The following is a 25,179-nucleotide window of genomic DNA, read 5'->3' on the forward strand; positions in this document are numbered from 1 at the left end:
GCTAAACAATAGGACTTCACGTGGTCAAACGGGATGAGGATTCAGACTGTTAAGAATATGAATCCTTGAGGGACTCAGTTAGGTTTCCAACTCTTGATTTTGGCTCAGGTCATAATCTCAGTGTCATGAGATCGAACCCTGCATCAGCAGGAAGTCTGCTTGAGATTCTCTCTCTCCCTCTCTCTCTCCCCGCCTCAAATAAATAAATAAATAAATAAATAAATAAATAAATCTTTAAAAAAAGGAATATAAAACCTTGAAGAAGAACTTGAACACATCTAGGTAATGTTTGTATATATCAACTTACTGCTCTCAGTCGAGGATAAATACTTCATGATCAAGGAGCTTGTCTTTGTCTTTATTTCCTTCACCAAACTCTCTTGAATACAGCAGATGCTCATGGCTATTTGCTGAGTGAATGAATGAATGAAGGAAGGAAGGAATATATAAATAGCAACATGGACTCTTGACAGAAATATCATTAAAATTCCTTGAAATACTCTTATTTTAGAACATTTATAATTGGGATGATTTCCATGTTCCTCTATTGAGTACACTACAAAATATTTTCATTATGTCTGGCACCAAAAATTATTGACACAATATTTATGGCCAACAACATCTCTGATATCTGATTGGCTTCAGAAGGCTAATTTTGAAAGACCAGTTTCAAAATCCGCCCAGTGTACTCAAGAAGAGCAGAGCAAGAGAAATAATTTTAATTAGGGAAACTTTCACTAGAAAGAATGCAGTACGGGGGCACCTGGGTGGCTCAGTCGTTAAACGTCTGCCTTCGGCTCAGGTCATGATCCCAGGATCCTGGGATCGAGCCCCGCATCGGGCTCCCTGCTCCGCGGGAAGCCTGCTTCTCCCTCTCCCACTCCCCCTGCTTGTGTTCCCTCTCTCGCTGTGTCTCTCTCTGTCAAATAAATAAATAAAATCTTAAAAAAAAAAAAAAGAATGCTCTATGGAGGCATGACATTGCCAGTCTTGAGCATATACTCCTGGTTCCTAGAATAGTACCTAGAATAAGTAAATACTCAGTAAATATTTTTGGATAAATGCCCAAGTGTTTGTCCACTAAGTTAGTAAAATGAGGGTTTGTTGACCTATAGGCATTCACCCAAAATTCGTCTTCTCGTTGGCCCCACGTGTTTCTCACAAGATAAATCCTCCTGTTGCAAGGCTTTTGAAAGCTAACCTCCCATCTGGAGGTAGGGCTGTTGGAAGTGAGGAACAGACATTTTGTTGAAATATAATTGGGAGATCTTAGGACTATTAAAATTATTCCAAAGGAAATACACATTTATTACAAGAATTTAGACATAAAATTACATAAAGTAAAAGGTGAAAGAAAGGTTTTGGAGTCTTAGATTTTTTGGGAATCACTGCAGAAGTAATACTTATTGTAAAAATTCAGATGCCACAGAATTACATAAAGTAAAAGGTGAAAGTTTCCCTTCTCCCTTTTTTAAGTGTGTTATCTTGAGAAATCACTGTTGCTGGTTTGGAGTATATCTTAGGTTTTCCTCCATGCCGAATCATGACTACAATAATAATTTTAAAAATGAGTCATGCAACTTTTAAATAATCTTAATATATCTTGGATAGCCTTCCATGTCAGTGCATGTATATCAAAGGCATTATTTTAATGGCTGGTTACTAATTCATTGTATAAATAGCCTGTAATTTATTTAAATTATCCTTATTGATTGACATTTGGATAGTTTATTTTTTGCTATTATTAACTGTGCTTTAATGAAACATACATTAAAAAAAATAGTTTTATGTGTATTTCTGTAAGATAAATTTTAAAAGTGGACATGCCAATTCAATTAGAAACCAGGTAAGGGTTAGATCTTTAAGCAAAAGGCAGACAGTCCCCAGGTTCTGACTCTTTGCCAGAGAGGGTCTTGTTCTTTCTAGCAGCCACAGCAAAGAAGGAAACAGAATTGTTCACAGGATTCACTGTTCTTAGGAGAGATGTTGAAAGGAAAAGCTACTTTTGATAAGAATTAGTGGAATAAGCACTAAAGAAAGGCAGAGCTCAGTCAGTTCAGGTGAGAGTTGACCTGTGACAAAGAGAGCAGACCTTACCACTTTCCTTTCTTTCAGGAACAGTGTGTGTAGTTTGCTGGAAAGAGCCTGGGCCAGGGGGCTGAACTGTGGGAGGTTTCTGCTATCTACCAGCCTGACAGCATATATACTACTGAAAGCTTTAGAGTCACACAGCTTTCCTATATGTATTGGTCTGAGAGGCATGGATGTGGGAGAACAAAAAGGGAAATAAATCAAACCATCAAGTAGTAGCTGGTCTTGGGAGGTGTAGACCCAACTTACCAGTATCAAAAATAATAATAGTGAAGTCTGACCATGAGCTAGGCCCTATGCTACATATTTTTCATAAATGGTCATATTTAATGCTCACTCATTAAACCCATTTTATAGATGTTGAACCAGGGGAACAGAAAAGCTAAGTAATTTTCCTATGGTCACATAGTCAGGAATGGGCAATCTGAGATTCAAGTCCAGGTTTAACACAGAAGACACCTAGTAAGTGTGCTCTGAATAAGATGGTAAGACTAGCAGATCAAGATAGGACAGGGACTTTGACAATGTGAGGGGTTTGGGGCATACTACAGCAACCTGGGAGAGTCAGGAAGCCATGATCCTTACCAGCATTCACAGAATAAGAGCAGGTGTCCATGCTGTGCCTGTCCAGATACTTAAGTTCCCAAAAGGTTGCCGCATAAACTCTCATCACCAGAAACAGGGTCTGGTGAAGAGATTGGGCTCCTTTTTCCATCAGCAAAAATAAAGAGAGGGTTTGCTCTTTAATTTGCCTTCCTTCTGCTACTCTGCCCATTTGGATCCCAGAGGACATGTACCCTACAGTGTTTGTGACTCCACTGCCTTCCTCTCTGGGGATTACTGAGCAATCCTCTGTATGTCACCATAGGAAGACCTCACTGTCTTTTGAAATAAATCAACCTCCACACTTCATTTCTTAAAAGTCTATAGCAAATTATTCTAAGATAGTTTACTGAATGCTTACAATTCCCAAAGAGGAGACAGTTGCAGCAGGATGGAGTTCTGATTTCAGGCTACAGTAAAATATATACCCCCTAATGTTCTTTCTGTCTTGGAGATAACTGTGATGGGATTAGAAGAGTTGCTAATTTTTAAGGCCACTGAGAGCAAAATATAAAGTGTGTGATCATAGCAGTCATTGCCCTATCACTGCTTTGCTAATTTAAAAGAAAGAAGAATGTTAACAGAGCTCTTTTGCTTTTAATTTGATGATTTATTCATTCATTTCACAAAGGTTTATTGGGGGGAGGGCCAGGCTCTTTGTTAAATGTTACAGATACAAGAAATGAGACTCAATACCCTAAATTTCACACAAAAGATCTGGCAAAGCCATATTATGAATTCAACTGGCAAGGTTATTTGGCAATCTGCAGGATTAAGTTATGCTTTTATTTTTCAGGTTCCTCTGTTCTATAGTTGAAAGGAATAAGAATTTCTTTTTGCATAGTCATAGAAAGTCCCCAGTTTCAGTCCTTAAAGAAAGAATTTCATCATCCTCAAATTTCTCATGTCCTTCAGACTATTTTAGTTGGATATTTGGTAGCTTCTACAGTTCATGAGAATTCCAGAGAACTGGGTTTAGGAAATAAATAGGAATGGTGGCTAGGCAGCTTAGATAAGCAGAATCTGTTTATAATGCAAACACAGGCCCCACTACCATCCATTCTGGGTCCTGGCTGCCACTGCCATTGCAGTCCTAAACCTTCCCTGCTTCTTTCTATCTTTCAGACTCAATCTGAGGCAGGAGCAGCTAACTGGCCAAACCCAGGTCTAGTACCCAAGCCCTAGCTTCCACAGGGCCAAGAGGACAGGTTAATGGATCCTCACCAAGACTCACACAATGGCAGTTTCTTCAAGACAGAAAGGAGTTCAGATATAGCTCTCAAATCACAAATTTCCTTTATAGATAGACAGGAAGTAACATGACCCATATGAATATCAGAAAGCAGCTTGGATGGTGGATTATAATGATTTGAGACTTTATGGGGACTGATGGGAAGTGCCTTTTGAACCTGGCATTATGGAGCTTGATATTTTTACTGGATGTGAAGGGGGAGAGAGAGAGAAGGAAAGAGTGGAATCTAAGACCACTCTCAGGTTTCTGGCTAGGATGACTAGGTGATTGGCTATGCTGTTGATCTTACAAAAGTACCAAGAAGTGGGGTTAGATTTTAGGTCCCTAACTCTAGGACAGGCAGTATGGTGTAGCAGTTGAGAGACAGAGTACAGTCTTCTTTGGTTCAACTCCTAGCTGACCATTTTCCAGCTATATGATTTCGGATGTATGACTTAACTACTCTATGCTTCAGTTCCCTCATCTTAAAACGAGGGTAGTAATAATATCTGTTAGGCTGAATGAGCATGTACATTAAAGAACTTAGAACAGTGCCTGACACTATTAAGTTCTCAATAAATGTTGATTACTATTGTTAGCTATTGTTAGCTATTATCAATTCAGTACTCACTCCAATTAATCCAAAGAATTTGGGGGGGGGTTCTTTATATACCTATGACAAGATTGATCTGAAAAACAACAACAACAGAGTGGTCTTGAGCAGTTAGGGTGTACTGGTCGCACTGTTAATGGAGAAATGTAGAACAGTCTGAGGACAGCCGCTTGCAGCCACTCACACAGGCAAGACAGCAGCCACTTAAAGACAGTGCTCCACAGCATGTTGATCAGAAATTAAAAAAAAAAAAAAACTTTTGGAGATCTAAGGCCATGTCTTCTGCATATTCTGATTTCACTTTGCGAAACTACTAACTCACAAGTTACTTATACAAGGGGAATGACACAGCATTATGGAACCTCTACTCTAACATGAGCAAGTCAAACAGGTTTCTTACATAATAAGAGCTCTGGCAGTTCAATGAGGGATTGGCTCCTTGCCAACTCTTCCATCCCCTGAAAAAAGGTACCAAGATATTTGCACAGCTGGGTTTGATCCAAGCTGAGGACATAGGGCATAGGGCAATGAGCAGGTCAAGGCAGTGAGAGGCCAGTTCTACTCTGGCTCAGAGCAACTCTGGAATATGTGAGGTTGAATGCAAGTGGGAGGCAAATGCTTAGAGACCCCTCGTGTTTCCAACCCCATTTGGACATGATTGGGGGAGTTCTGGGTCTAGACTTAGCTGAATCCAATGGAACCTTCAAAACTCAGTCTCCAGGAGTTATCTGAAGAGTCTTCAGTTCTATATCAGATCATTAAAGTTGGAACTATCCCGATGCTTACAATCAGGAGAAGCTGCATGCAGCACTTTTACCTACATTGAACAGCTTGCCTAACAGAGCGGGCCTAAATTTCCTAAAGAATGGGAGAACCCAGGGCCAAGAAAGATAAAGATCAGATTTCAAGCTGGAAAACAAATATCCTTCTCTGCCAGATGAATGCAAAAACAAACTAAAAATTTACCGAAGATTTTAGCACAAACATCCCATTCACTTTTTATTCTGAACTGCTGGAATAATCATAGAATACTCATATGGTGACCACGAGATCTGGCTGGAAAGAGCTAGTCAGTTCTACAAAATATATGATCTCTCTGTTTTTCTGAGTTCTCTTACTCAGACAAAACTGACTTTGAGACTGGGTGGATCCCTACTTCTGGTGTATGATCTAAAATTGGGGGTGTTTTTATGTTAGGGAAATTAATTTATCAGGATAATGCTAGTTTTGATATTACATTGAAAAAGGGAGAGAAAATTTAAGCCCCATATCAAGAGGACAAATACTCCATTTTATTGGAGTTTGTTCCTGCAATTTTAGTGGAAGGAGTCTTGTTGACCAGGTAGGATATTTCTACCTTCATAATGAGGATTGCTACTACTTATTATCAGGTATTGTCCTTGGCATTTTGCATGCATTATCTCTAATTCTAATAATAAACCTGGAAGGTACACATTATTGCTCCATTATAGGGATGAGGAATTGGGTTCAGAGAGGTTACTTTGGCTAGTAAGGGGCAGGCTTGCTACCACAAAGTACCAGCTTTATTTCACTGCACCAGGATGTCTTTCCCTAAAGAAAGGAAACTGCCCTAAAATGAGGATATCTTCTGGTTAAAGTAATTCAGAACAGACTCAAACTTGGTGCAACCATTTGCCAAATAGTATTTTGGGGGTGGAATCACACTTCCTATAAGGGTCAAAGATTTGAGGGTTTTTTCCCCCTTTTGCTAAAGTGCAATCAGAGTGGATCAACATGGAAATACCTAAAATTTGTGAGCAGCTCTTGGGCAAATGCTGTTGAGAGCAATACCCAGTCCACCCAGACCTTGTCCTGAAGGCTGTGTTTGAGAGAAGCTCTGTGAAAGTCTGTTCCCTTTTAGGGTAGTTCCTGCAAATGCACAATCTTTTTCACTTATGCAAAAAGAGCCAACTCATCCACCAACCAGCCCCAAACCCCTTCCAGCCCAAACCTATCAACAGTTACATTCTTGGAGGACAGAATCTATACAGGCATACTTCGGACATATTGTAGATTTGGTTCCAGACCAACACAATAAAGTGAGTCTTTGCAACAGTTCAGTCACATCTTCAGGCTCCACTTCTAATCCTAGTTCTCATGCTATTTCCACCCCTTCTGCAGTTACTTCTTCCACTGAAGTCTCAGACATCTCAAAGTCACTCAGGAGGGTTGAGATCAACTTCTTCCAAACTCCTGTTAATGTTGATATTTTGACTTCTTCCTATGAATCATGAATGCCAGACGAATGCAAAAAAGTTCCAGTATAATTAATGTACACTGTTATATTAGTTATATTAGTTTCAGGTGAGTGATTCAACAATTCTATACATTACTCTGTGCTTATCAAGTGAAGTGTACTCTTAATCTCTTTCACATATTTCACCCATCCCCCTACCCATCTCTCCTCTGATAATCACCAGGTTGTTCTCTATATTTAAGAATCTGTTTGTCTCTTTTTTATTGTGTTCATTTGTTTTGTTTCTTAAATTCCACGTATGAATGAAATCGTATTATTTGTCTTTCTCTGACTGACTTATTTCACTTAGCATTATAGCCTTTAAGTCCATCCATGTTTTTGCAAATGGCAAGATTTCATTCTTTTTTATGGCTGAGTAATATTACTAATCTATATCTATATCTACCACCTCTACTTTATCCATCTACAGTTGTGAATAATTTCCAGAAGGTTTTCAATTGACTTTGCCCAGATCCATCAGAGGAATCACTATCTATGGCAGCCATAGCCTTTTGAAAGATATTTCTTAAACAAGAAGACTATAAAGTAAAAATTACTCCTTGATCCATGAGCTGCAGAATGGATGTTGTTAGCGGTTATGATAACAACATTAATTTCATTGTACATCTCCATCAGAGTTCTTGGGTAACCTGGTATAGTGTCAATGAACAGTAATATTTTGGAGGCAATATTTTTTTCTGAGCAGTAGGTCTCAACAGTGGGCTTATAATATTCAGGAAACCATGTTGCAAACAGATGTGCTATCACCCAGGTTTTGTTGTTCCATTTATAGAGCATAGGCAGAATAGATTTAGCATAGTTCTTAAGGGCCCTCCTATTTTCAGAATGGTAAATGAACATTGGTTTCAAATTAAAGTCTCCGGCTGCATTAGCCCCTAACAAGAGAGTCAGCCTGTCCTTTGAGGCTTTGAAGCCATGTGTTGACTTGTCATTGACAATCTGTTGTTTAGTGTAGCTACCCTCATTAATGATCTTAGCTAGATATTCTGGAAAAACTTGATGCAGCTCCTACATCAGCACTTACTGCTTTGCCTTACACTTTTATGTTATGGAGATGGTTTCTTTCCTTAAACCTCATGAATCGACCTCTGCCAGCTTCCAACTTTTTTCTCAGCCTTCATAGAATTGAAGAGGGTTAGGGCCTTGTTCTGAATTAGACTTTGCCTTAAGGGAACATTGTGGTTGGTTTGATCTTTTGTCCAGATCAGTAAAACTTTCTCTATATCAGCAACAAGACTGTTCTCTTTCTTATCATTTGTGTGTTCACTGGAGTCACACTTTTAATTTTCCTTCAAGAACTTTTTCTTTGCATTCACAACTTGGCTAACCATTTGACACAAGAGGCCTAGCTTTCAGCTATCTTGGCTTTCAACAAGCCTTCCTCACTAAGGTTAATAATTTCTAGCTTTTGGTTTAAAGTGAGAGATGTGCGACTTTTCCTTTCACTCAAACACTTAGAGGCCATTGTAGGATTATTAATTGGCTTAATTTCAATATTGTTGTGTCTCAGGGAATAGGGAAGCCTGAGGAGAGAGGGACACGGGGGACTAGCTGGCCAGTGGAGCAGGCAGAACACATATAACATTTATCAGTAAAGTTCACCATCTTATATGGGAGCAATTGTGGTGCCCCTAAACAATGACAATAGTGACATCAGTGATCACTAATCACAGATCACCATAACAAATATAATAATAATGAAAAAGTTTGAAATAGTGTAAGAATTACCAAAATGTGATATAGAGACACAGAATGAACAAATGCTGTTGGAAAAATAGCACCAATAGACTTGCTTGATGCAGGTTGCCACAAGCCCTCAATTTGTAAAAACCAAAATGAAAACCAAAAACAACAATGTCTGTGAAGCACAATAAAGCACAGCAACAAAACGAGATATGCTTGTACCTGATTAATCTTTGTATCTCTCATACAACACTTATCACAAGCGTATTGGTAGCTGAGGGTCCATAGACGTCTGTTGACCCAACAGGTGGATGTGAAGCAAGATGCTACATGCTACAAATAACTCATACTTCTGTTCTCAAGAAAAGTGCTGCTCTAATGGGGTGATAAGAAACCATCAGGAAAAAAAAATCAGCTAGTATTTGAATGGGGAATCTAAGTTAATTTCATGGTAAAGACCACAAATGCAGGAGGGAGCACTGTGGGCTAGAGTCCTCAGGGATACTTCATGCAAGAGGAGAAAGCTGGAGAGTGGATAGGATTGGGGTAGGTGGGGGTGGTATGGTGGATGAGGGGAGTAAACATGAGGAGTGGGCGATGGGGAAGAAGAAGAGCATGTTAAGTGGAGGAAACAGCATCTCTCTCAGTATTCCTTCTGCTGTCTTCCTCCCAGCATTCCTTATTGCATCTATTCAAATTGGTCCTCTCCACAAGTTTTTGTTGTGTCCCCATTTCTACACAAGAGGATGTGGTGAGGTGTGGGGGAGGGGAAGCATGCTACAGTTCTTTGAGTAGGGCTCAGTCTTTTCCTGAGCCTCTGTCGCTGGGCTGTGGCCTTCTCAGGTGCTTCTCAATCCTCCCCCTTAGATGAAGCAGGATGGCTAGAATGGGCTGGAGCTCAGTATTTCCCTCCCCCTTGGTCACTTAGGCTCCAGTAAAAGCCCAGTTGATTAGGTTCTGGACAACAGTTTCACTTGAGGGCAGGCCTTATTAAGAAGAACAGAGTGCTCTGGCATATTTCAAAATGGCTGCTTTTCCCCTCCTCCTACTGGAAATTGGAAGCCAGAGGGGATTTTTCTTCCATCTTCTCTATGAGAACCTAGTAGTGCTCCTGGGGGTAAAACTAACAAAAGTGTGGGAGACTCCTCTAAAAACTGTCTTTCCCTGGAGTTTTTATCTCTTCAGTTTGTTCACACTGAGCCTCCAACAATGCATCCATTAGAGTTCAGATTTTCTTAACTAGCCCTTCCCACAGAGTTTTCTGCTCTGGTACCTGTGATTCTCTGTATCTGCTTGTGTGCTTCTCTCCAATGCTGGGTCTAGCAGTTTTCCCTCTGATCTCAATTCTATGATGGATGGAAGAGGAGTTGTTGGTTTTTAATTTGTTCAGCATTTTTGTTGTGAGCACTGGAGTGACAACGTCCAGATCCTTACATGTAGGATAAAACCACATATTTCTAGAGCAGCATTTTCCTGCAGTGTATTCTGCAAAACATGTATTTGATGGACTTCTACAGAATGTTAGTAGTGTTTAGCAACAGAAGGGGCTCATGTTCAAGTAGCTTTGTGCAATACTGGGTTTCTTTACAGCAGGACTTTTCAGTGACTTTGTTATCCTAATTTTATGGGACTATAGATTATATTGTTTCCTAAATTGATATGACCATGAAGTTCTTTTGGGAAAGAGTATTTCATAAGATTATGTTCCTCAGAAGTTGGGAAATGCTGCCTTATAGTCTTTCTGAATACCTTCTCCTTGCCTGTAGTTGCCCCACCTTTGTAGGCACAGTTGACCTAATTAGTCCTTTTTATGTTCATCCATCTCACAGGCAGTATGACAGCTCTGGTGGGTGAATATTAAATGTTTGGAACACAGTGCCTTTTAGAGCTTAGAGTTTGGTATGGAAGGTGAGAAAGAAATGCACAGAAATAACCTAATTCAAGAGACTTCAAAGAAAGAAATGCTTCCCCAACATTTCTGCTGTTTACAAAAGATAAAACAAATTAAATCTAGAGGGCTAAAACTGAAAAAAAATTTTTATGAAAGCTGTTCACGTCCCACATTTCACTGAGGTGCCAAATTGGCTTCAAGAATGAAAAAGGCTTATGGTTTAGGTTTCTGGGCAGGTCCTCAGAAGATCGTTCTGCATAGAGTTGCCCATGATTTGCCATCTCATTAACTGATCTGTGCCCACTGCAACATCTCCTTATGGTGTTTCTAGGGGTCCCTGTGGGCAAAATCTAACAGGCAGGAAATGAAGGGCTGGTTGACTACTCCAGATGCTTATTCTCAGCAGGTGCTAGTACTTTGCAGAGCAGTGAAAGGTAGGATCTGTGGCACCATTCACCCATCAGCCTCGTGCATGACTTTGGGACACGACTTTTTTACACTAAAAGACCATTCTCCAGAGCATCACTCTAGCTTTGACTTACTGACAATACAAGAAAACAAGAGAGCTGCTTTTGCACCAGGTGCAAGCATCAAGAAGAAACAAAAATTGGTAATGACTAACCAGTATATCAATTATTACGAAGAGAAGTGATTGTGTATCTGGTAGGCAGTTTAGTGCAATCTAAGAGGGCTGAGAAAATGCTGTCCCAGGTCTTTTTCCCTAACTGGCTCCCTCACTAGATGCAGCTGTGCCCGAAATCTACCCTTAGGCAGGCTTTTTTTGGCTAAAGCAGTTCTTCTCTGGCAATCATCTTTCTAAAAGGCACATACCTAAGGAGAGGAGGATATGACTTAATATTACAGCCTTTGCATGACTGTTATCAAACAACAACTTCTTAGGATAAAAGGAATCAAGGGCAAATTACTTCATCTCTTACTCCTCAGTTTCCTTGTTTGTAAAATGACAAAAGTTGAATTAAGAAAGTTCTAAGTCATGCTTCCATTTTATGACTAATTACCACTCTCAGAATTGAGATAGTATGAAGGTTCTGGTAATTCAGGGGGAAGGGAGGAGAAAGCCTCACAAGCATGACATCCAGTTAGTGGGTATTTTTTTTTTATAATGGACGAGAATAGAGAATACTAGATTGTGTGTAAAAAAAGTATTATTTTGTGAATATAAGATGTATATTGTACCCATTGGGATTCTCTCCAGAGAGACAGACAAAAGAGAAAGAGATTGACCATTTGGAGGCAGAATTCCCTCTTTCATGGGGTACCTCAGTCTGTTTTCTCTTAAGTCCATCAACTGAGTGGATGAGCCCCTCTACATTATGGAGGATAATCTGCTTTACTCAAACTGTACTGGTTTAGGGGCACCTGGGTAGCTCAGTCGTTAAGCGTCTGCCTTTGACTCAGGTCATGATCCCAGGGTCCTGGGATCGAGCCCTGCACTGGGGTCCCTGCTCCGCGGGAAGCCTGCTTCTCCCTCTCCCACTCCCCCTGCTTGTGTTCCCTCTCTGGCTGTGTCTCTCTGTCAAATAAATAAATAAAATCTTTAAAAGAAAAAGTGAACTGATTTAAACAGTAATCTCATCTAAAAAATACCTTCACAGCAACACCCAATTTGATGTTTGACCAAGTATTTGGATATTGTTGCCTAACTAAGCTTTCACAAAAATTTAACTATCACATGTATATACATGTATGTGTGTGTGTGTGTGTGTGTGTATTGGGTAGTGGAATAACATATTTCTTATAGTGGATTGTGGCCAAGAAGGTTGAAAACTCCTGTGAGTCCACAAAACCATTCTTAACCCTGCTTCTAAGACAGTACTGTCCCAACCACAAGAAAGGGTACTATACCCCCAGATGTAAAAGTGTGCTTCACAGCCTGCCTCTTGTGCCAAAGGAGACCTAGACACCATTTAAAGCCTGCTTCTTGAACATCATCTCAGACTTCCCCACTGCTCATTTTGTTCTAAGTACAACAGCTCCTGTTCCCCGCTGGCCCTGTGTTCCCACCTCAGGGCTTTTGCATTTCCTCTTTCCTCTACCAGGAAGGCTCTTCCCCAGGTTTTCACAGTAGCTGACTCCTTCTCATCTCTCAGATTCCCACCCAACCTCTGCTACCCCCTCAGAGGGGCCTTCCTTGGTCAGCCCATTAAAAGCAATCCCTGCCCACCCCCCCAAAAACCCCATACATTCCCCAGCAACACTCTATCCTATTATGCAATCTTATTTTTCTCCACTGCTCTTCTCATTATCTAAAATATCTGTTTTTGGTCATTCTCCAACACAAAGGTAAGTGCCAAGTCTTTCCTGCTTACCTTTTATTTTCAGTGCCTGGCTAGTGCTGCTACACATAAAACCCCGTAAGTGGTTACAGACTGACCGAATGGTTGTAGGATGGACATTTGCCCATAATTTGGCTATCCATCACCTGATCCTCCTTTCTATTTTAGGGAGTGGCCACTTTATGACTCTTGATGAGATTAAGCTGCTGACAATGATACTCACGTTCCCAGTCCCCCTATGCAGTGAGGCATGGACATGTGACCCAGGCTCAACCAATCAAATATACCCTCCCTGGAAGCCCTCTTGTCTCTCCCCTTTTCTCTTCTTCCTCATCTTCTGTCTTGTCAATCTTCTTGATCTGTTCATGTCCTTCCCCTTGATAAGATTTTATATGCATCAGGGATTCCGACAAGCCTTGGCAGTTACCTTTTGCTAAAAGCAACGAAGGCCTCTGTGGTGTAGTTTTGCTATATACTACCAAGAAGTGTGGGAAGGACTGAAGAATACTGTGTGGATCAGCGTCAATCATTGACATTTTTTTGACTCATCAATTAATGAGTTGAATTCTAAGCCTTGGAGTTGGTTAGGACTCACTGAGGGATCACTATTTGTAGCACCTGACATAGTGTATTTAGGGCTCTTTATAAGCGCAACACATGTAGTTTAACGTCAAGGAATCTCTGTAAAATAAAAGGAGAAACATCGCATACTTTTTTTAAAAAAGGAGGTGGCAGATAGTACTTCCTAAATATGGCCACAACAATATCTTCTATATGTTCTTCTACAGTGTTGTCTTCCCAAATCCAGTCAAGACTTGGACTCTCTTGAATCTGGATGGGATCCAGATACTTCAACAAAACACAGCCTAAGTGATATTGTGCCAGCTCTGGGCATAGTGCTTAACTGGCACGACAGCTTCTGCTTCCTGCCTTGTGGGAGCCAACTACCATTTAAGAAATAGGACACACTGAGACCATGACACTGTAAGAAGCCTAAGCCATGTGGAGAGGCCCTAGAGAAAGACGTACTGTGTAGGGAGGGAGAGAGGGAAGGAAGTGTGCCAAAGTACCAAACTCATGAGTGAAGAAGCCATATCAAAGGTGTATCCTTGAGCCCTACCTGCCTCAGCTGATGCTGTGTAGACCACAGCACCTTGCTGAGCCTTTTCTGCATTCCTAACCCATACAACTATCAGTGAGATAAAATGATGTTTTAAGTCACTGCATTTTGGGATGGTTTGTAATATAGTAATAGATACTAGGACAAAGGGCATATGTATTTAATGCTTCTAAGCATCTGGATGTGTCCATGTCGAGTGTTTTATGTAAGTGCAGAACGTCTGGGGTGCTAAGGACCCCAGAGCAGATGCTTCAGTCTACTGGTTGTACTCAGCACCCTTGGAAAAGCCAGCCTTCAAATACGAGGAAACATATCTATTCAAGATTGAAAAGGATCTTGCAGTCAGATGCTAGTGATTTCTGGGCTCTTTATTCTGTTCCACTGACCTATATACCTGTTTTTATGCCAATACCATACTATTTTGACTACTATGGCTTTGTGGTGTAGCTTGAAATTGGAGTATGATACCTCTGACTTTGTTCTTTCTCAAGATTGCTTTGGCTATTTGGGGTCTTTTGTGGCTATGTGGGGTCTATTTGTTCCATTTTTGTGAAAAATGCTATTAGAATTTTGATAGGGATTTCACTGAATCTGTAGATGCTTTAGAAGTATGGATATTTTAACATTATTAATTCTCCCAATCTATGAGTGTGATGCATTTTTCCATTTATTCTTTTCATCTTCAGTTTCTTTCATTAATGTCTTAACAGTTTTCAGTGTACAGGTCTTTTACCTGTAAATTTATTATTAAATTTTTTCCAAGGTATTTTATTCTTTTTGAAGCAATCATAAATGGGATTTTTTTTATTTCTCTAGTAGTTCATTATTAACATATAGAAATGCAACTGATTTTGTATCCTGCAACTTTACTAAATTCATTTGTTAATTCTAACAGTTTTTTGTGGAATCTTTAGGGTTTTCTAATATATTTCTAAATATAGTATCATGTCACCTGCAAACAGTGACAGTTTTACTTCTTCCTTTCCAGTGTGGATGCTTTTTACTTCTTTTTTCTTGTCTGATTGCTTTGGCTAAAACTTTTAATACTATGTTGAATAAAAGTGGCAACAGTAGACATCTTCGTCTTGTTACTGATCTTAGAATTAAAGCTTCCATCTTTTCACCATTGACTATGATGTTAGCTGTGGGTTTGCCATATATGACCTTTTCTATTTTGAGGTATGTTTCCTCTATACCCACCTTGTTGGGGGTTTTTATCATGGATTGGTGTTGATGTTTGTCAGTTGTTTTTGTGCATCTATTGAGATGATCATATGATTTTTTTTTTCACATTAACATTCTTAGTTTATTGATCCTCTCATGAAAAATCTGCACAACCACCACAGATAAAGCCACTGCAGCATCTTTACTCCTTTATTGTCCAATCTCCAGCTCACTTTTTTTTTTTAAAGATTTTATTTATTTATTTGAGAGAGAGAGAGACAGAGAGCATGAGAGGGAGGAGGGTCAGAGGGAGAAGCAGACTCCCTGCTGAGCAGGGAGCCGATGCGGGACTCGATCCCGGGACTCCAGGACCATGACCTGAGCCGAAGGCAGTCGCTTAACCGACTGAGCCACCCAGGCGCCCTCCAGCTCACTTTTTGCCAGCACCAACACTGGCTTTTGCAGTCCCCCTGACTTTCTTCATTCTGTTCTTGCATTCCTTTTGCTATTTTCTTGATGTCTTTTTCTTCTCATACAGGCCATGTCTTGCAAGTCTGTGTATGGGTTCATTTTTCTTTGCATAATCCAAGGAATCATAAATCATGCCAAAGCCGGTTGTCTTGCCACCACCAAAATGGGTTCTGAATCCAAACACAAATATGACATCTGGTGTGGTCTTGTACATTTTGGCTAGTTTTTCCCGAATTTCTGTCTTAGGTACTGTCTTAGGTACTTAGGTACTGCCTTTCCGGGGTGAAGAACATCAATGACCATCTGTTTCCGCTGAAGTAGTTGGTTAGTCATGAACTTTCTGGTCCGGATAGTTACTGTGTCATTCACGATGGCGGCCAAGCTTCTGATCATATGATTTTTTATCTTTCATTTTATTAATATGATGTATCATGTTGGTTGATTTGCAGATATTGAAATATCCTTGAATCCCTGGAATGAATCCCACTTGATCATGGTATATGATCTTTACAATGTGTTGTTGAAATCAGTTTGCTAATATTTTGTTGATAATACTCCCATCTAATTTTATCAGAAATGCTAGCCTATAATTTTCTTTTCTTGTGGTATCTTTGTCTGGTTTTGGTATCAGGATAATGCTGGCCTCTTAAAATGAGTTTCAAAGTGTTTCTTCCTCTTCAATTAAAAAAAAAACCAGTTCAAAAAGGATAGCTTTCAATCATTGAATGTTTGGTAGAATTCATCAGTGAAGCCATCTGGTCCTAGACTTTTGTTTTTTGGGAGATTTTGATTATTGATTCAGTCTCCTTACTAGTCTATTCAGATTTTCTGTTTCTTCAAAATTCAGTCTTGGAAGATTGTATGTTTCTAGGAATTTATCCATTTCCTCTGGGTTGTGCAATTTGCTCATAGTAGTCTCTTAAGATTTGTTGTATTTCTGTGGTATCAGTTGTAACTTCTCTTCTTTCACTTCTGATATTATTTGAGCCCTCTCTATTTTTTTATTGGTGAATGTATTTAAAGGTTTGTCCTTTTTATCTTTTAAAAGAAATAGCTCTTAGTTTCATTGATTGTTTCTATTATATTTTTAGTCTCAATTTTATTTATTTCCACTCTTATCTTTATTATTCTCTTCCTTCTACTAACTTTGGGTTTCATTTGTTCTCCTTTTTCTAGTTCCTTTAGGTATAAATTTAGCTTGTTTGAGATTTTTCTTATTTCTTAAGGTAGGTCTGTATTGGTATGAACATCCCTGTTAAAACCACCTTTGCTACATCCTATAGATTTTGGTATGCTGTATTTCTGTTCTCATTTGTCTCTAGTATTTTTTTTCCTTCCTCTTTCTTTCTTTCTTTCTTTCTTTCTTTCTTTCTTTCTTTCTTTCTTTCTTTCTTTCTTTCTTTCTTTCCTTTCTTTCTTTCTTTCTTTCTTTCTTTTTCTTTCTTTCTTTCTTTTCTTTCTTTCTTCCTTTCTTTATTCTTTCTTTTCTTTTCTTTCTTTCTTTCTTTCTTTCTTTCTTTCTTTCTTTCTTTCTTCTCTTTCTTCTCTTTCTTCTTTCTTCTCTTTCTTTGATGACCCACTGGTTGTTCAGTATCATAGTGTTTAATTTCCACATTTGTGGTTTTTCCAGTTTTCTTCTTGTAACTGATTTCTAGTTTCATACCATCATGGTCAGAAAAGATTATTGTTATGATTTCAATCTTCTTGAATTTATTGAGACTTATTTTGTGGTTTAATATGTGAGCCATCCTGGAGAATGTTCCATGTGCACCTGAGAAGAATGTGTATTCTGCTTTTGCATGTGATGTTCTGTATATATCTACAAGTCCATATAGTCTAATATGTCATTTAAAGTTGATATTTCCTCAATGATTTCTGTCTAGACAATCTCTCCATTAATGTAAGTGGATTGTTAAAGTCCTCTACTATTTATTACTGCATTGCTATCAGTTTTTCAAATCTGTTAGTATTTGCTTTACATATTTTGGTGCTCTTATGTTGAGTGCATATGTTTATAAATGTTGTATCTTTTTGCTGGGTTGACACCATTATCATGTAATGCCCCCCCCCCTTTTTTTGGTAATTTATTACAGTATTTGTTTTAAAATCTGTTTTATCTAACTTGAGTATTGCAACAACAGCTTTCTTTTCATTTCCATTCATATGCACTATCTTTTTCTATCCCTTCACTTTTAGTCTGTGTCCTTACTTCTGAAGTGAGTCTCTGTAGGTAGCATATAGATGAGTCTTTTAAAACAAATCCATTCAGCCACTCTGTCTTTTTATTGGAGTCCATTTAAATTTAAAGTAATTATTGATAGGTATGTACTTATTGCCATTTTGTAATTATTTCCTGGCTGTTTTTGTAGTTGTCCTCTGTTTTTGTTTTGTTTTTTTTTCTTTTTCCTTCTTCTCTTTCTTCCTTTATGGTTTGATAACTTTCTGTGTAGTCCTATGTTTAGATTATTTTCTTGTTTTCTTTTATGTATTTACTATAAGGTTTTCCTTTGTGGTTCCTATGAGGTTCCCATATAACATCCTATGTATATAATAGCTTATTTTAAGTAGAATGCATTCCAAAACTACATTTTTACTCCTCCCCATGTTTACATTTTTTTATTTTTAAAAGATTTTATTTATTTGAGAGAGAGAGAGAGAGAAGCAGAGTCCCTGTTAAGCAGGAAGCCCGATGCAGGGCTTGATCCCAGGACTCGGAGATCATGACCTGAGCCAAAGGCAGACGCTTAGCCAACTGAGACACCCAGGTGCCACCCCTCACATGTTTATGTTTTTGATGTTACATTTTACATCTTTATTTTGTGTATCTCAACTTATTATTGTAATTTTAGTTAGTTTTACTTTTGTCTTTTTACCATTATACTAGCTTTATAACTGGTTAATCTACTATGTTTGCTATATATCTACCTATCTCAGTGAGATTTTTACTTTCATATGTTTTCTTGTCATTAATTAGTTTTGGCTTAAAGAAGTCACTTAGACATTTCTTATAAGCCTGGCTTAGTGGTGATAAACTCCTTTAGCTTTTGCTTATCTGGAAAACTCTATCTTTCCTTCTATTCTGAATGACATTCTTGCTGGTTGTTCTTGGCTGGAAGATTTTTCCTTTCAGTACTTTGAGTGTGTTATGCCACTTTCTTCTGGCCTGCAAATTTTCTGCTGAAAACCGCTGGTAGCCTTATGAGTTTTCCCTTTTACATAAAAAATTGCTTTTCTCTTGCTGCTTTTAAGATTCTCTCTTTAACTTTGGAGATATTCATTCTGATGTGTCCTGTTGTGGATCTCTTTGGGTTCATCTTATTTGGAGCCTTATGGGCTTCCTGGACTGGAATGTCTGTTTCTTTTCTCAAATTAGGGAAATTTTCAATCATTATCTTCAAATAAGATTTTTGCCTCTTTCTCTCTCTCATCTTTTCCTGGGACCCCTATAGTGCAAATGTTATTCTGCTTGATGTTACTGTTATGATATCATCACTAAGAAAAAATTTTTTTTTCTTTTTGCTACTCTGTTATTGGTTTGTGCTCTAGCTCACTGACCCATTCTTCTGCTTTATCCAATCTGCTGTTAAATCCCTCTAGTGTATTTTTCAGATTAGTTATTGTACTCTTCAACTCTGTGACTTCTGTTTGGTACTTTCTTATATTTTCTCTTTGTTGAAAGTTTATGTTCATTCATTCTTTTCTTATTTTTGGTGAGCATCTTTATGACCACTACTTTGAACTCTTTATCAGGTAGATGACCTACCTCCATTTTATTAAGGTATTTTTCTGAAGTTTTGTCTTTTTCTTTTCATTTGGCACATATTCTTCTGTTTCCTTATTTTGCCTGATTCCCTCTTTCTATGTATTAGGTGAAAGAGTTATCTTTCTTAGTCTTAAATGAGTGGTCTTGTGTAAGAGATGACCCATGGGCCCAGAAGCACAATCCCTCCTGGCCACCAAAGCCAGGCACTCAAGTGTGGGCTGCACATACCTGTCAGCTATGGTGGGGCTGGGTCTCCTGAACAGAAGGGGGTGGAGTGCCCAGCATGTTGTAGTGCAGCAGAAGCATGAAGCAAGGTACAACCATCAGGGCTAGCAAGTTAGAGGGAGATTGCCAAAATAGTGCTTGACAGCACTGGCATTAGCAAGGTAGAATGAGATTAAAAAAAAAAATGGTACCTACCAGTGCTTCTGTCCCCAGAGAGTCCTAAGGTTCTGGCCTCTTTGGCAGTTGCTTTAAGATTAATAAGTGGATCTCTTTCACATATGGTCTAGATGCTTTTCAAACTGTTGCTTTTATGCTGAGTCCCAGAGTGAGTGAGTCTTTGTGTGAAACATTAAAGAGCAGATTCTCAATTTTCTATGGATCTATGGTTCTCCCAGATGTAATCATTGTTGGTTTCATGTGGTGTGGGCTTGCCTCTCCAATGCAGGACCCAAGGATTGGGGTGCTTGATGTGGGGTACAAATACTTCATCTCTCAGGAAAAACTTTTGTATTTTTAAGATCCATCCCAATTGTGGGTCACTGCACCTGTGGTAGGGTTTTGGTGAGAATGTTTCTCTGCCTCTCCTACCTGCCTTCATGCTGCCCTTTAATCCTTTGTTGTGGAGATGCTGTTCATTTAGTTTTTAGGACTTTTTAAGTGTAAATTATTCCATATGTAGCTCTAGATTTGTTGTGTCTGTAGCAGGAGGTGTGTTCAGTATTTTTCTACTTGCAATCTTGAACTTCTTGCCAGATACAAGTGATTTCTGGCATAACTGGGAGAGGGCTGGCATGGATAAAGAAGAGACAAGATCATCATCAGAACTAAGGAAAGCCCTTCACCATCTGAAGAGGCACAGTTATTAGCTCTCAGCTCTCTGCACCTAATAGTATCAATTCTTGGAATCCTTCTACTTCTTGGTTGTGGATGGACCAAGGAGATTTTTTTTCCTGACTTCTTCATTCCCCTCCAAAATTTAAGCCTTGTGGAAAATCAGACTGCAATCAAACATTACTATAACAAGCATATATACTATGATGCATTTTATGGAAGAAAATTAAAATGTTAAGGCACTGGATGTTAAATCCTCAAGGAAACATAATTCAAATAATCTCTTATGTATTTAATGCCCTGCTTATATTTCTCCCAGAAACACTTTCTATAGCTTGCACTAGGAAAAAAAAAAGAAAAAGATTGTTGTTTTGTCTCATCTATGGCCTCCTTATGTTGGGTTTGGTAGCAACTTCCAGGTGAAATCTGTGTATTTCTGAGTTAACCTGGAAGCAGATAACTCCACAAGGGGGCCCTACACCACATGGCTTTGTGACATGTGTGCAGGTACTATAGGACCTGTTTTCTTTTGTAAATCTCTAGGTAAGGTAGGTTCTATCTATCTCCTACCCAGGAGCCATTCCGCACCATACATCTTTGATTTTTTTAAAAATGTAGCTAGTGACCGTCTCTTTCACTGGGAGTTCAGGCAGTTCCTTAGGCCAAGTAAGTGAATCTTGATTAAGTCAATGAATCATATTCCATCCTATTTGTCAGTATCTGGTTTAGGAATAGGAATGTGACACAGTTCTGGCCCATGAGGGCTAGAAGTCTGCTGTGGGACTTTGGGGGAAAGTTCTCCTATCTTTATAACAGGCAACCAAAGGAGGGATATTCTCCATTTCTGTCTTCTGTCATTTAGTTACTATATGAATGTGTGATGCCTAGAGCCATCACCTTTTCCACCATGAGGGGAGCCAGTCCAAAAGAAAAGTCAATGAACTGGCCAGAGTGGTGAGAGGAAAGAACCCATGTCCTTTATTGTATTATGAGCTGCTGAGTTAACCTACCTTGGAATTACCCTAACTCTGGGATTCTTATGTAAAATAATATATTTTTTAAATTTATTTAAGCCACTCTTAGTTGAATTTTTTCTTTTGCAACTCATAGCATTCTGATATAGTAATTAAGAATAAGAACTAACAAATGATTACTTGTGTACTAAAGGGAAAAACATCTTTGGCACTGGGGAGGTAAAGATATTGCATGCTTTTGGATAGGTTAGGCTATAAGAACATGTGTTGGGTTGTCAGTTGCCTTTAGGGAAATCAATGTTAGTTAGAACAGCAAAGGAAGCCACCTTAGGAGCACCTGAATTAATCTCAGTTTTGAAGAGCTCAAAATAAGGGAGTCAAGAGCAAAAAAACCACTGTTATGCAGTGTTTCTATAAGGCTTCATTAGTTCACAAGGAAAATGCAGAGTATTTAAAAGGTCTGAAAGCCTGGAATGAGGGTGTCACAGCATCTGTGAAGATACATGTGTGTGCATAGGCAAGGATGGAATAAGATGGGGAAAGTAGGATTTTAATTCCTCTAGCACCTAGTGATATGACCCAGAGTGAGTGCACATTTACTGTGGTTCATCTGTGGGATAGTAAAGGAAATTCTTTGCAAAACAGTTCTGGATGGCAGAGAAAGCTGTCCAGCTCCAGCTGGCTGTCCCCAAAGAGTTATCCCAAGCTATGGGCCTCTTGGAGATGTACCAGTGACCTGGCTTGTGTCTGAACACATACTGCCATCAGTTCCTTTGAGAACAACCAGAATGACTCTTGACACTTGGAACTGCTCATATTTTAATTCACTTGTCACAGGATAAATGTGTTGCCTCTGTGCTCTGAACCAAATCCTGATGTATTTCTTGGAATGAAGGAAACATAAATTTTCTGATCTGACAGGTAATAGCAACTCCTCAATAAGCAGCAAGGAAAGGCTAAAATGGAAGACTGGCCACTTTCTCATAGCCCCCTCAAAGGCAATTTGAGTAAAATGGAGGCTTTTAAAAATTATTGATTCCTTTTAGAAGCTCCTGAAAAAGAGAAAAGCAGTCCCTGACATCCTGGAGCTGGCCGGGCACTCACAACTGGGCCCTGCTGTTCTCCTGTTGAGGACAAACAAATTTCACACAACATCAACACTAGACAAGGCCACCCTGTGATCATGGTAGATCGAAACAGAAACAAGTCTACTTTGTAATCACATGTGAACACAGACACAGACACAAACACAATCTGAACACTGTTCAAGTCACAATACACCAAGCGTTCCATTCTCCTGGCTAATGGGAGTGACCACTCCTTCTTTACCAATTACAACTTTAGCCTTGCTCTATTCTACTCTCCCTCTAGACTAAAGATTTATTAGGATATTGTATTAGTTTCCTAGGGCTGCCATAACAAATTACCACAGACTTGATGTCTCAAAATGGCAGACATTTATTTTCTCACAGCTCTGAAGATTGAAATTATGAAATCAAGGTGCCAGCAGGACTGGTTCCCTCTGGAGGGTCTGAGGGAGAATCTGTACAGCTACAGGTTTTGGGACTTCTTAGCCTCTATGATCATATAGTAAATTCTTTAAAATAAATAATAAATCTTGATTCCCTCTCTTCCTCCCTCTCTAACTCCTTTTGGTTTTATTTCTCTGGAGGACCCTAACTAATAAGGTACTAATTTTTCTAAGTCTCAATTTTCTCATCTGTAAAATGAGGATTGATAGTACCTACTCATAGAGTTGGTATAAAGATTCAATGCATTCTTGCATTTGAGCATTGACATGGTGCCTAACACATTAGAGCGCTCAATAGATGTTAAGTATTAGGGGTTAAGTAAAACAACAGTTTTGTTCTAGTCTAAGTCTGAAGGTCTGAGGACCAAGAGAGCTGATGGTGTGGTTATAGTCCTAAAACTGGCAGGCTCGAGACCCAGTAAGAGCCAGTGTTTCAGTTGAGTCCAAAAGCAGGAAAAGAGCTGATATTCCAGTTCTTTGGCAGTCAGGTGTGAAGAAGGCTCTCTTCTTCAGAGGAGAGGCAACCATTCTGTTCTGGTCAAACCTTCAACTGATTGGGTGAGGCCCACCCACATTAGGGAGGACAATCTGCTTTACTCATTCTGGTTTAAATGTTAATCTTATCCAAAAACACTTTCACAGAAATACCCAGGATATTCTTTGACCAAATATTTGGGCACTCTGTGGTCCAGTCAAATTGACACATAAAATTAATCATCACAACATCTTTCTCAAGATCCTACAGCTGGTAACTGGTGGAGTCAGAATTCAGAGCCCAGGTAGTCTGCCTCTCCAGTTCATATTCTGCCATAATACTCCTCAATGATCTCCCTTTCTACAGGTGGGCTTCATCCAGAGACAATCTTCAATGGATTCTGTGCTAATTCTCTCTGATCTCGGACTCTGCACCATGCAACTTGGAACTGGATTACATATTGTTTCTTGTCTTCACTGTTGTTGTTTCATGTGTGATTTTCTCCCTTCTTGCATTAGATTAATCCCATTGGGAACAAGGACTGTGTCTTACGCTTTTATAATAGCTAGCATTATTAAATACTTATTATGGACCAAGCACTTTACATGTATTTTTCCATTTAATATTCACAACAATATCACAAGGTAGCTACCTTTATTCTCCCCATTTTACAGATGAGATGACTAGACCCCAGATACTGACCTACCTATATAGGGCTACAGGATAACCCAGGCAATTTGGCCCCAGACCTGGTGTTCTAAAACCCTCTTTGCCATGCTTCCTGTATCTCTTTCCCCCACTTGGCCCCCACTCTCAGTGTCCATCTCGGTGGGTGGCACACACTTAGGCACCTAGGGACTCTCTTTAGGGAGTTGGTTTCAGGGAACAAGAGCTCTTTGGGGGTGCTGAATGGCTTTGAACTTGGCTGACCAGGTGTGTGGGGTGGAATTCCCTCTGCAGGGTACATCAGGCTTGAGGTTGGGCTGGTGCTGCTCTCTGGGGTTCCCCTCCTCCTTTGTTGGCCTCAGCTCAAGAATGTACTTCCTGGGAAGCCATGATTGAGCAAGCCCTGTGACACATCCTCAAGAGAGGTACTCAGGCTATTCTTACCTGCCTGCATCCTGGTGCCAAGATTGGGCCTTGAAAATGCAATGTCATCCTGCTAAGCATCAGCTGGCTCCTGTTATTAGGAAACTGTCCCACTCGGAGCTGTAGGAACAGGTCCTTTGCAGAGGCAAGATTAATAGGTGCATCCTGAGGCTGGCACAGTGCCTGGGTGTGGGTCACTGGGGGTGGGTACAGTTAGTCCTCTCTGAGGCTGCTGGAACAAATGCTAACCCAACCCTCCAAGAGGTCACAGCAGAGGATCCATCCCCCAACTCCCAGCACATGCACATCCACATTACCTGAACAAGCAGGTGATTTTTAAACTCCCCTAAAACTGAATTATTCCTTAAGTATTCCAGGAAGACTTAAATTACCTGGACATAGTAAAAATCAGAATGGGTATATAGTTTTCAAAGGAAGGTACCTCTCCTTGGCGCCCCTAACGTACTTGTCACAGCTGTTTCATTACTGAGTCATTATCTTCTTTCTCAAAGGCTAGACCATGAGCTTTTTAAGAGAAGAACTATGTTTCATTGGTCTTTGTGTTCCCAGCACCAAAAACAGGGCCTGCAACATAGGGGTCACTTAGGAATATCTTTCTGAATGGTAATATTTGTAGGATTTACCCCCTGATTTTTATTCATATTGCCATTATCAAAAAACCTTGTTTTTTGTTTTTTTTTAATACACAGGTTATTTTATTTCATTTTTTACATAGTTTACATTCAAAACATCTGCTTATTAGCATAAGTTTAGGCTGACATGCTTATATTTATGCACAATTCTTAATGTTTATGGAATAGGATAATGCTATAAAGCTGAACATACAAT

The 25,179-nt window shown here is 39.4% G+C and overlaps 1 long non-coding RNA gene across 2 annotated transcripts in view; it reads right to left on the reverse strand.

The window, feature by feature from the left end:
* Positions 1–3,296: 3,296 nt before the first annotated feature.
* Positions 3,297–25,179, reverse strand: part of LOC123835684 (uncharacterized) — a 282,269-nt gene continuing 260,386 nt past the window's right edge. For both annotated transcript variants that reach the window (XR_010406596.1, XR_010406594.1), the window contains one exon: positions 3,297–6,780. This is a non-coding gene — a long non-coding RNA (uncharacterized LOC123835684). The remainder of the gene's footprint in view (positions 6,781–25,179) is intronic.

This window comes from Mirounga angustirostris, unplaced genomic scaffold (genome assembly GCF_029215605.1).
Source record: "Mirounga angustirostris isolate CCGP_5_RB_7025 unplaced genomic scaffold, mMirAng1.0.hap1 SCAF_12, whole genome shotgun sequence".
Lineage (NCBI taxonomy): Eukaryota > Metazoa > Chordata > Mammalia > Carnivora > Phocidae > Mirounga > Mirounga angustirostris.